The sequence below is a fragment of the Sylvia atricapilla genome, chromosome 6, assembly GCF_009819655.1.
Source record: "Sylvia atricapilla isolate bSylAtr1 chromosome 6, bSylAtr1.pri, whole genome shotgun sequence".
NCBI lineage: Eukaryota > Metazoa > Chordata > Aves > Passeriformes > Sylviidae > Sylvia > Sylvia atricapilla.
This window is the reverse complement of record NC_089145.1, coordinates 20,484,623-20,497,487: the sequence shown is the minus strand read 5'-3', so window position 1 is coordinate 20,497,487 and position 12,865 is coordinate 20,484,623.

The window sequence follows — 12,865 nt, the reverse complement described above, 5'->3', positions numbered from 1 at the left end:
AAAAAACAGCAGCCACAACTTGTCATTGAAATAAATTTAATTTTGTTTCTAATTAAGCAGAAATGAATATAGAAATTCAATAAAAGCAAGAGTAACTGGAGGATTGAGTCAGTTACCTTTTTCTATTATACTCTAATCATGTTATATAGAGAGGCTTTCATGACCTTTAGAGCCACTTGGGTATCTAACAAACAGCATCAGGTCCCACTCTGTCAGCAGCAAAGATTTTTATCAATGCAGTACTGTTACTGCCAGGAAGATTTTGTGCTTTTACATGTCATTTTGTTTTAATCCAGAATTTTAAGATGTTCTACCATTTATTTTTATACCATACACTAAGCTGTTGCTTAGTGAAGTAACTGCAACATTCAATATATATATAGTGTATGGACTTATGCCACTAACCTCATCTTGTTTCCATGGTTTTCTCTGGTTCTCCACACATTAAGTCTGTTTTTAAATAGGGTGTTATACATATCTTTGGGAAGAGGAGTTATCGGGCAGTGGCAAACAGAAACTGAGAGAGCTGGAGCCTTCAGATTACAATGCTACCTGTTTAACCAGGAATAATCAGCTAAAAGCCTGGGAATCTGGATGCTAGGGGTCTATTTATCCTTCTGTCACTTCTATGAACTAAGGCAAATCACTTTTCCTCATTAAAAAATGGTGTAGTAAAATTTATCTCAAAAGGCTTTTGCAGAGCCATGAGCAAAACCCTATTTCTTCATGCATATTTCTGGTGATTTTTTTTTTTCTTGAGGAAATTTTCTTTCAAAATTGTTCGTTTTCATTTGTTTGGTAAGTGCAAAATTGACATGCCTTTTCCTGCCAAAAAGTTGGCTTGAAACTGAATAAAAACCCCACCCCTTCTTTCCCAGTAAAAAGGACCTTCTAGAAAAAAAAAATGGTATTGAATATACCATTTTCTGTTAGGGAAAGGATGCTTTGAAGGAAATATTTATCAATTCTGTACTGTATTGAGAATGTACTGTACGTCTGAGATATCTTACCAAACAGGCAGCCTAAAATGAAATGTGGGCAGGTGGGAGACGAGATAAATTATACTAAAGGTAAATTAGAGTGCTATTGTGTTATTGTTCAATGCTTGGGGAAAGAAAACTTTAATGGTCCAACTCTGAGATCTCTGAGATTCTCTCTACTCACTTCCAAATTTGTCATAATATTTACATCTGGCTTACAGAAGCATGAAAACCACTGATGAACATTTGTAGACATTGTATAATAAAAATTCAAATAGTCAATTTACATTTAGACAAACAATTTTCAAATACCAGAAACCCAGAAAACATGACCAAAAAGACTGTTAAAATAAAGTCAATTGATCAAGAGCAGTCATGTTTCTCATAATTTAAATTAAAAAAAAAATTGAAAAGATTTAAGGGGAAGAATTTTCCTTCATTTCTGTCTGTGCCTGTAATCCTGGCCTACACTGTGGGGACAGATATCAGTGCATGACATCTAGTGGCAGATGAAAGAGATCCATCGATCTGTGCTAAGGAAAGTTCTTAAATTACTGCAGCCACCTGTAATCAGCAAAACCAAAAATTATTCCTATCTTAAACCAGGTGATCATCTAAGAAAAAAATTAATTATTTAAGCATCCCTGAACAATACATTCAGACTGCACTGGAGAATCCATTTCATGATATTGGTCAGTGTTCTCATATGAAGGAAATGTTTTAACTTTCTGAATGCCCTTCACTAAGTTTTTTTGTTTCTTTCTCTCCCTCACTTTCCTTTTCCTTCCTGGCTAACAAAGACAGTTCCTAAAAATGGTTATATAAATATTTTTTTTTTTTTTCAGAACTGCTTTTTCTGAAAAATTGGTGCTCTGCTAAGAAATGTTTTTCCAGAAGTTTTTTTGTAATTTTTCTAAAAATAAGACTTCCCTAATTGAAGAAAAAACAAAAACAACCACAAAATCCCAGCCATAGCTACAACAAAAGCTAAAAAGACCTCCAGCCCCAAAGTGAAACTTCTTTCTCAATCCTGCAGCAAGACACTACAAGTTTGAAGTGGAGAAGATGGAAGAGTTTTTAATCTGGAAAAAATAATGATCATAGAGCACCAGATTACCTTATTTCAAATGAGGTTCCAGATGAGTTGGCCTCATAACAGAATGTTAAAGGGAAATTCACAGCCCAAAATATTAAAATCAGCAGAAGTATTGATGACTGCAAACTGGATTTTTGCTAAATAAATCCATGAGCATCTATAAATGCATAGAGCCAATTGTGCCATTCTAAATCAGCAAGTATACCTGTCTCCCATGTGTTTGTCTAATATAAAATGCATCTAAGCTTTTTAAAAGTTAGACTATTTGGAAAATAGTATGTCAACCACTGGGTGGGAATGATATGTTGTTTTGTTTTCCTTTGGACATTTTCATGTAATCCTGACTTAATCTGGCATAATAAACAACCATAAAATGGAAAATATTTGTGATAGAATGTCCAGCCTTGGAGGTGTACTGGCTGCTTTCCACCAAGTGCAATGAAGCCCAGAGCACGGAAGGTTTAGCAGGTACAAAAGCCTTGTGGTGTTGCAGTCCTCTGTATGAACAGGCAAAAATCAGGGCTGAGCTGGGCTGATGGAGGGAGGCAGCTGAGGCTCAGCTGTTACTCAGACAAACGTCTACATAAATAGGCATGGGCATGAATCTGAATTATCATTCTGAACTCTACCTCCTGGACCATATAGCAGTAATAACCATTAACCTTTTCTAAGGTCTGAATACAAAGATCATCCATTTAACATAATGGCAAAGACATCACAGGGACAGAATACTGCACATAAAGAACAGAAATGAACTGTGAAAGGACAGTGCAGAGAGGAATTTCTACTCAGCCTCCTTCAGTAACAATGACCTTTTCTGGGTCCTTAGTTTTACTGACAGCTCATACAGCTGCTGAAGAAATGTTTGGAAATATTTGTTATATAATGTGAAACACTAATACAGCATGAGTTACTTTTGGTAAACAGTAATGTCTAATTAAGCTGCAATCAGTGTGTCTTTTGAATCACGCTTTTTCTAGTACCTCTGCAAGACAGCACTAAAAGCTCCTTATGATGATCTATTTAGAAAGGGGCAAACACGACAAAAAGAGTAAAAATATGACCTTTTTTACAGAGCTGTACTGTTGGAATTGTTGCCATTACCCATTTGAAGGATGGAGAACTGCAGCAAGACTGGGTAAAGAACAAACTGGTAGATATGAAATAGGCCAGAAAACACTTGCTCCTGTAGTTCCTCCCAATTTTCCTTCCTTGATCCACCCCCCAACACCCATACACACACATATTTGCATGCGCTCTCTCTCTCTCTCTCTCCCTCTCTCTGTCTCCACGGTAACAGCAGCGCTGAGAATTTGCTGCTGCTACTGCATGCTTTGGATGCTTCCTTTGCACAGGGAACCCCTTGCCCAGCCCTGCTGGGGCTTGGCTGCTACAGCGTCACCCACCAGCAGCTCTCCAGTGTCCTAAGGGCCAGCAGCTGTCAGACACCCTTGGCCAGGATCACGTGTACTTCGTTTCCTTTGGCTGTGGGTGGTTTCTGATGATAGGTGCTGAGGACAAGGCGCTTCCCAACACTTGTGCGTCAGGCACAGGGATTAAAGGCATGCAGGTTCATTTGTGCAGGGAGATACCAACTCAAGACAAAAACTGCACCATACAATGAGTCCCTAGAAACAGGAGTATCCTCTTTTTGAACATGGGGGAAGAGATACTCTGATGCTGAAGATGTTTGCAGTGTCTCCAGGCAGTAGTCATACTGCTTACTGCAGTAATCTACAAATCCCCAAAGATACACAGGTCAGCTCTGATGTACCATGAAAGTCAAGTGTATAGAGACACAACCTTGCCCTCTTCTGGCTTTTGATGGAAGAAGGAGCTAAGCATGTGCAGAGGAAATAAAAGTCTTCTGTTTCACCAGATGTCATGGAAACTGATGAGAACTCTTTTGGCTATCTGCTGGTAAGCACCTTTCTGAGTTGGGATATGAAATCCTGATGATATTTATAAAAGATCATAGTTAAAGACTATCACAGAAGATTCATGAAGAAAAATAACGAATTGCATTCTATTATTTTTAATAACACATAGCACAAGTGTGTGCCTGATGCAGGTCAATAGTTTTTGTGTCAGGAATTTCTCTCACAAAATGAGATTTTTCTCACTGGTGGTGTATTACTCATTATGTTATGTTATCTAAACAGGTTTATGCAATTAGCATTCGTCTAATGCATTCTATTACCTTCAATTAAAAACTCCTTTTTTTCTTTTTAATATTCTACCTGCTAATGAGAAGAGAAATCAGAGCTGTTGTACAATGAAAAGTTAGCATGCATCTGGAAATAGGAAAGCTTTAACTCTATTTACTAAGAGGGTAAATTTAGGAAGCAGAACAAGAACACTAAATCTCAAACACTGGATCTAAGAACTTAAGTAATGCTAGCTGGAATTCCAAATTCTATGTTTGTGACGTAATAATATCAATAATAATAACAACGTTTTTCATTCATAACTTCTATATAACATTTTGTCCTACAGCTGTGTATCCACAGTCATCACTGAAATAAATTTAGCTCTGCAATAGATGTTGGCAAACAAACAGATCAGGGAAAATCAGCATGCAGCCCAGCAAGAGAAACAAAGACAAATTTTGGTCAAGGACTCAGGGACAAATCCTGCTGATAGTGAAACTGCTGTAGGCTATTTAATGTCCATGCAGCATAGAAAGACCGTGGCAAATGCCATGGCATTCCATTTATTTGCTCCTTATATGCTGTTTAAATGCTTACCATGAAACACAATCTTTCCAACAGTGCTCTTCTTCATTTACCTTTCTAGTGCAGAGATTATTTTTTTGTTCATTTGCATGACAATTGTCCACATTAATCTTTTAGCTATTTCTCTCACATTGAGCTTTAGATCTTTTTAGCTGTTTTCATACAAAAGACATCCAGTCAGGCAGCAAAGGTCACTAACTAGGCTATCCACTACCTCTATTCCCCTATGTCTACTGTGACACCTATTATTGAAAACAAGTTCGGAGGCACTTGTCTTAAATAGCTGGGTTAATATTTCATTCACATGCTCAAAATAAGATTTGTCTCAAAATCTTCAACTGAGAGCTGTTCATGTAATCATATACTTCTGTTACTGTTAAATCTCTCTTGCATGTTTTCTCCACTTACTCTCATTACACTCTTGAGTTGCATGTTATAATTAGCATTAAATAATCTTTCTGAGTCAAGTGATGTCCTTTGAAAAGTTTATAATTCTATTAAGCTTCTATCCTAATAAAAGCATTAGCATGTAAATACATTTTTAAAGTCATCATCAGAGTTAATTCAATGCATGGATAGTGATGGATGGGGGGGGGTTTGTCCAGTTTTTTTTTCTTTAGCCATTTCTTTATTAACTTAGACTATTTTTTTTGTAAATTGGATCATTATAGAAGTATATCTGTCAAGTTTAAATGCCATCTAACAAAAGCAGCTGAGATTTGAATAAGTAAATTTAAACAAAAAAGAGAGAACAAGAGAGATGGACTTCATGATGTATGTGTGCCCACTGGAGAGTGGTTGGACTGTGAACAGGAATGTATTGAGCCTGGGTTGTGACATGAAATAAAGAAGTAAAATCTAAAAGGGAAATAAAAGGAAAAAAAAAAAAAAAAAAAAAAAAAAAAAAAAAAAAAAAAAAAGGCAGGAACCCCTGCAGCCATTGCATTTGACTTTCTAATAATGTCAGTTTCAGAGGAGAGGAGAGAGGGAAATGAGAAAGGGTGCACTTGCAATGCAGTCATTCTTGCTGTCATTGCCTTTATGGCTTTTCAGCAGGCCACAAAAGGCCAATCCACTAGAATATGAATGAGACACAGTCATGGCCCCACCAAATAAGTAGGAGGCATGAAACCTCCCTGTTTGGGTCCTAATAGCTTTTTCTGGCTCAGTAATCTCTCACTATAAAGGGAAAACAAGACAAGACAAACAAAAAATGATCCTCACTCCCCATATCCTGTCTGTACTTGCTTTTCTTTGATTATTGTTCTGAAGTGCTTCAGAGAACTGGAAGATTAATAGTCTACAGGGATTTGGTAAAGTAAACCCCTCTGAGAGGGAGTTTTATTCCCATCAACACATCCTCTGTATTAAATACGCAATATCGTTATTCTTGTTATGTGTGGAAAGATCTGACAGGCATTGGGAATAAAAACATTAAAGGAATAAACAATTTAAACAATTGATGTTTTCTACTAATTATTTGTCTGTAATTCCTTAGGAGAAAAAGGAGGTGCACTAGGAGGAGATATTTTAGTTGACACCACCCTCATGTGGAAGTCCTATCTACTCTCCCTTTATTATCAATTAAACTAAAGACAGCTTGTACTGATTCAGCTGTGATCTTTGAGCTAACATGCCACATTACCAAACCCATATTTAAGATTCTGATACATCATTCTGTCACTATCAGGAGCTGAACAGGGTCCAAAAATCATGAATCATACCAGAAATTTCAGCTGGCAGAGGAGAGCTTTGTGATACTTGGCAGAGCGCTGTTCAGAGTACCTCAAGCAAACTCACCCTGGAATCAATAGTGCAGCCATGTGCTGAAATAATTTTACTTATGAAAAATTTTTGATGTAGTTAGAGAAAGTTCTTCCTGCTTAAACATGTATTGTACCATACAGATGTGCCTGTTCAGTCAAAGGTAACTGAGGGATCCATGGTGTGGTGTGGTGCAGAGGTCCATGGTGTACTCAGCAGAAAAGCAAGGATCCTCTGCAGGCAGTGCTGACTTTCCTCCAGCCCACATGCTGCTGTTGACAATAAGGTAATTGTATACTAATTGTAACTGTAGCTACTTCATTCTGTCATGAAAGTACCCAAATGTTAAGGTCCCATTAAAGTCAAGGGAAAATGGGGACCACAAGGTTGGGTAAATTGGACCAAGGCTTTTTCAGAATGTTAGAGCAATATTTATGACACAAAATACTTTGCTAGATCAGGTTAGCTTTTAGTCTCTGCTGCTGACAGCCTTATGAACTAACAGGAAGCAGAAGTGGCAGATCTGCAAACCAGACTGAATTAAGTGTGCATGCAAAAAACAACCATTATTTGAGACACGGGATATGAACATTGCATATACTTCAATGATATTTATTTCATTACACAAAAATCTTTGTGCTTGTGAAAGGCAGAAATACTCCTTGACGCAGGACTTCAGCTATTACTGTCAAAAAATCAGTCAGGATTTTTTTTACAACAGTTTCTTTTGTATCTAAATTATTTGAGAGAAGATAGTTGAATAAAATATTTTGGGGAATTTGTTTTCCTTGATTAATGAAGAAAATAGTGGTGTTAGAAAAAATTAATCTCTGGCAATGTACCCTACCCTTGGGTTTTGGATTATACATTTGGACAAGGGGGATTAAGTTTTTTGAGAAAATATTTCTCTTGGACAATGCAAATTCAATTAAGGCGATTCCTGAAGGATGAGAGTCAAACCAGTTTAACTTAGTTCTAGAGAAATTAAACTGAGAAGATTGATCTATATTTAAGAAAAAAAAAAAAAAAAGAAAGCATTCTGCAGTGCTACTATGTTCACTGGCTGAAATGAAGAGGACTCACTACGATCCACATGACACAACCACAGGTTAAAAAACTATGACTTTTGCATTTAAAATACAGGTATTTAGTTCAGCCTAAACCTTGCACAGTGTCTATTCCTTGTTTTCAAAAATGTATATCATCTAATTCTGACTGATCTAGTTTTTAGCAGGAAAAGATACAGCATAGTAATTTTTCCTGATGCACTCAGTGCAAGGCAGAGCTGGAAACAGAAACTACTTCTTGACTTTTCCAGCAATAATTTTCTAAACAACAGCATGGAAAACCATAATCTAATTCCCAAGCCATCTTCAATGAGGTTCTGTACATGTATCACCATGTTCTAGAAAAACATGCTTTGAATCACTGATTTTGCCTTTACCACTATCTATTTATACTTGATTTTTGTTTTTTCATTTTGTCTCATCTCCTCTTTTCTGATATAAATTAGATTACTATATCCTTTCTTTCTTCCTTCCTTCCTTCCTTCCTTCCTTCCTTCCTTCCTTCCTTCCTTCCTTCCTTCTAAAGTTATCCATATAGTAGGAAAGAATTACAAGAATATTTTTTGTCTAGAGTTTAGATTCTACAATGCATCACTCTTATCATCTTAACTCATATTTCAAGGAACTAAAGATGTAAAGGCTGAAAAAGAAGCAGTAAAATCATAAATTATTCTTATTCGAAGTTCATATCTCCCACCCACACCTGTTCTACTTCAACATCTGCCCTCCAGCACCATCAGGGCAAGACTGAGTCATGGAAAAACTGTAGTAGTAAAATAGCTACAGATAGAAACTTTTAAGTTACTTGATTTAGCCCCTAGCAGTCTTTACAAGATTAAAAACTGTGGCTTCCTCTGCTGCATGATGCCATCAAAAAGTTTCACATACAACTTTAAATCAACAGGATACCATTTTGCAGCAGTAACATCTCACACCTGAGCCTTCTTAATTTTCCTGAGTTGTCCTGGAGAAGGTTTTGTCTTGCTGAACTGTGCAATTTACAAGGTAGTCAAAATGTCCCTTTATGTTCCTTCAATATACAGAACTCCAGGGACATACATAGCTGTCCTAGTTTCAGCCAGGACAGGGTTAATTTTTACAGTAGCCAGAAAGGTCCTGGCCTAATGTTATTTGAAACATTTCCTGAACCAGGAAAGAGAAAACAATTACTTTGAAGCAAAGCACTCTGGATTTATAGCATCTTCCCATAGCTCAAATACAGAAATCATAATATAAGAATACACACTTTGTGTATATGTACAGTGTGAAGAATATATGAACATAGTTCACTTAATGATGAGGTGGAGAAAAATATTTGAAATATTATGTTCATTAAAGAAGGTGAATTCCAACATAGAAACCTTCAAAACTCTTCAGTTTGATAGAAATACTAAATATGGACAAGTTTGAGATAAACATACACTTTACACCTAATCAGTTGTACTTTGACATTTGAGGTAAAAATCCTGAGTTGTAATAAAAGGAAAGAACTGCCAAATGAATATTACTGAGAAAAACTACTAAAATGAGTAATATTTGGTTTTATTTGATAATTATAATTTGTTACTGAGAAGTGTTTGGATGAGGTCTAGAAAAATACATACAATGAAACTACAAGCTTTGAGTTTTTGATGACTTCTTTCATCTGAGAATTTACCTCTGAAATGTAACACTTGGTATTCACTTGTTCCAAGAAGCCAAAATGAAGATGCATAACCCAGGTAACCAAGCACAGGTGAAGTGCTGTATACCACATTGCTTAATGTACATTCAGCAAGGTATTTCACAGCTTTTGATTAACAACTCCCAATCAACTTATTGATTACATACAGATTTATAAAAATAGGGACTAAAAAAGGGTGCTTTTCAGGGAATTTATTTATCAAAACACTCATAACACTCTTCATTAAGAGTAGCTTGAATAATTGACCTGAAATACACAATTTAACAGGAATAAATATTTAAAACCAATGTATCTAATCAAAGGTTATTTAACCACTGCTTGTCACCAAAGAATCCATTGACAATTGTCCTTTCCTGTTGAATGAATCAACATAATGAACAACTGCTGAAGCAAAAGGAACAACCATTTATCATTAGAACAATATACTGTATTTGTGAGAATGTCAAATTCATTCTAGAGATATCTGTTTTATTAAACCGGTGCATTAAATACAACAGAGGAATACTTGTAGCAATAGAAAGAACAATCACTTAAATGTTATTAAAACAATGATTAGTCATGGAAAAGTTAGTAGGCTGACAAATCTCTACTCACTCTAGGCACTTTCTTCTGTTTCTTTTAGGCTATGAAGAAAATGGAGAAACCATATAAAGAGAGAAGATGAGAACAACAACATCAACAACAAAAACAACAACAACAACAAACCCCCAAAAAACAAGAAGTAAGTAGAAAAAGGATAGAAATCCAAGATTTAAGTCTGTCTTTCAGTGCCTTTTAATTAGTCTCTGGCCAGTTTTATATGATGTAAGGAAGACAAGTATATAAATTTCACAATATCATGGCTTTTGGGTCAAAAAAATTGATCTTCAAGTTTGGAGCACTGGAAAAAAAAAGATGAAATTTATTTTGGCTTGTTTCCATTTTATAACCTATACATATGTAATACATGCAATACAGGCCCCAATGGATGTGTGTATAGTCACTACAGACATGTTTTTGTGTGTGTCTGGGGTATATGAAGAGCATAATGTCATGTTTATCAAAACCCAGTCCAAGAGGGGTAAAGACATCCATGGCATTTCTGTGGAGTTTTAAGTCAGAGTACCAGATAAGCTGTTTATTTCTGGGACTTTTGCAGGGTTATGCTGGGGTTATTATTATTATTATTATTATTATTATTATTATTATTATTATGTTATGTCTTGGTTCATTGTAAAGGTAGAAAGGAAGTAAAGAAAGAAAGCAAAGCTCCAGAAAGTTTTGTTGTTCAAAGTTATCTTTTTTTTTCTTTTTTCTGTTTAACTAAACCTGAATGAGCAGAGCAAATATGTATTGCGTTAGTGATTTTCCTTGAAGAGCCATGAGTGATGGCTATGAGATATGGGATAGCAACTAGGCTGAAATAAATGAAGTTATACTGATGATATTGTTGCATCATGGTGTGAAGCATTAGCTAGTTTTTAACTCAGCAAGTCAGAGAAAGAAATACAATGTTACGGTAGATGAGTTTTTAGATATCATATGAAAATCTCTCTTGAGTGTCTGATTCATTTGCCTGGTTTATATGCTCAGGATTATATTGTTCCCCTAATTTAGAGTCAGACAGGAACTTCCTTCTTGATTAGAACTGGTAAATTTCTGATGCTGGTTTTGCTTTCACTTTCTAGCTTTTCTGTAAAATAAATAGCACACTTACAATCATTTGGATATCACCTCTTGAAAACACCTCAGGCTTTTTTCTGCTGATTTTCCCTACAAATCTGCTAAGAATACAAAGGCACAGGCCTGAGTCATAAGAAATATAATCAACACTGTAGTAAATGAAAGAAATAACCTGTTGGTGTGTCTTTTTTGGTGATAAGTATCTTTGTTTCTTAACATAACACCAACCAAATATAGGTAACAATGTCACGGGTATTCCAAGTGTTTACTTCCAAGTTTTTCTAGCACAAATCTAGCTTGATTGAAAATGTTAGACTTAATAAATTGGACTACATATGCTAAGTGATCACTTATGGTGATACTAAGTGATCTAATGGTTCCTCCTGGACCTAAGCACACCTGAATGCAGAAGTTGATATGATGCTTGAATGAGGGAAGAACAGCTCATTTCTTTTTCACACAGCAGTAGGGTCTGTCTTCTAAATAAATATCAGACATGAAACCTATTATTTAAGCATCTAAGGCCTTTGTTTCTTTGCTATCTAAATTTGAAATACCTAGTCTACTTAAAGCATCAAGAAGTTTATATCTTTATTAGTTTATTCAAACTTCTAGCTCCATTTCCTTCCCTTTTCCAATGCTTATTCTGCTAGGAGCGCATCTCATTTCATGCAAGCAAACTTAGAAACCTGTCCTCAAGAGGAAGCTTTTTTTCTGTATGAACCAAGACAGAGTAACCTTCTGGTAGGTTTCATTACACTGAACTCCCTTGAAGGATCATCAGGGAGAAATGTTCAGCCAATCCAGCTTTACACACTAAACTCAGTGGGTTACACTGGGTGACTAAAGCCAGCACATGTGAACATTTGTTTGCACTGCTCTTAGCTGAGGATATGCAGTGCAGCACCTGACATTGGATGGGTTCTCAGCGGCAGACATTCCATTGTTGCAAAAAAGTATGTGTGTGGTGTAGATGTACAGAATTGCAAGAATATGTAAAAGAAGAAAAGAACCTGTTTGGTTTTAATAATCTAGATGCTAAAACCTTCTCTTGTGAATTTCCTGGCAGAAATTGGCTAATTCCCCAACAAACTCTCTAGTCCCACTCTAAACTGCAAGCATAAAAAAAGGATTTTTTTAAAGGGTGTGTGTACTTCAGTGATGCTTTCATGAGTCAAATAGGCATCAAAACAGCCTTGATCCTTTTGTATTTGACAGTTATTAGAGGATTTGTCTGCAAATTTTGATTATTTTCATTATTTATGCACAAATTTGTCAATATGACCAAATTCTGTGTGGGTGAGACTTCTTTATAGGATACATGAAGGACCCTGATCGGCAGTAGACCCCCTCAGGACTGTGCTAATACAGCATTTGCAGTAAATACTTGCAAACAAAGCATAGAAGCCATCCTAGAGAATCGATAGACCTCTGTTTTCACTCCCTTCTTGTTATGTAATTTTGTTCATTCAGGTAGGGCTTCAAAAGGAGTAAAACTGAACATTACAGAGGCTAGAGAAGGAGGGTTCCCTTAACTAAATCATGACTCTGTCCTTTTCTCTCTCTGATCTGCACACTGCAATCCCTGTCTACAAACCACTGTATGCAAAAGAAAGCCCTTTTATTAATTTCATCTATTTTATAAAAGCATGTTTTTTATAAAGATGTTTTAATGCTGTCATATGTGACTGAAATAATTAATTTTTCAGAGTGATTCTTCATATGAAAATAACATTTCTGTAATAATCTACATATTAGTTAATTTACACTGAAGAGCATTGCAATGTAAATTATATCAAGGATAAATTTAATTACAGAATGACTGAGCTCAGTCTAATTCTTTCTGACTCCTGATCTTTACTTTCAATAACCTGAAG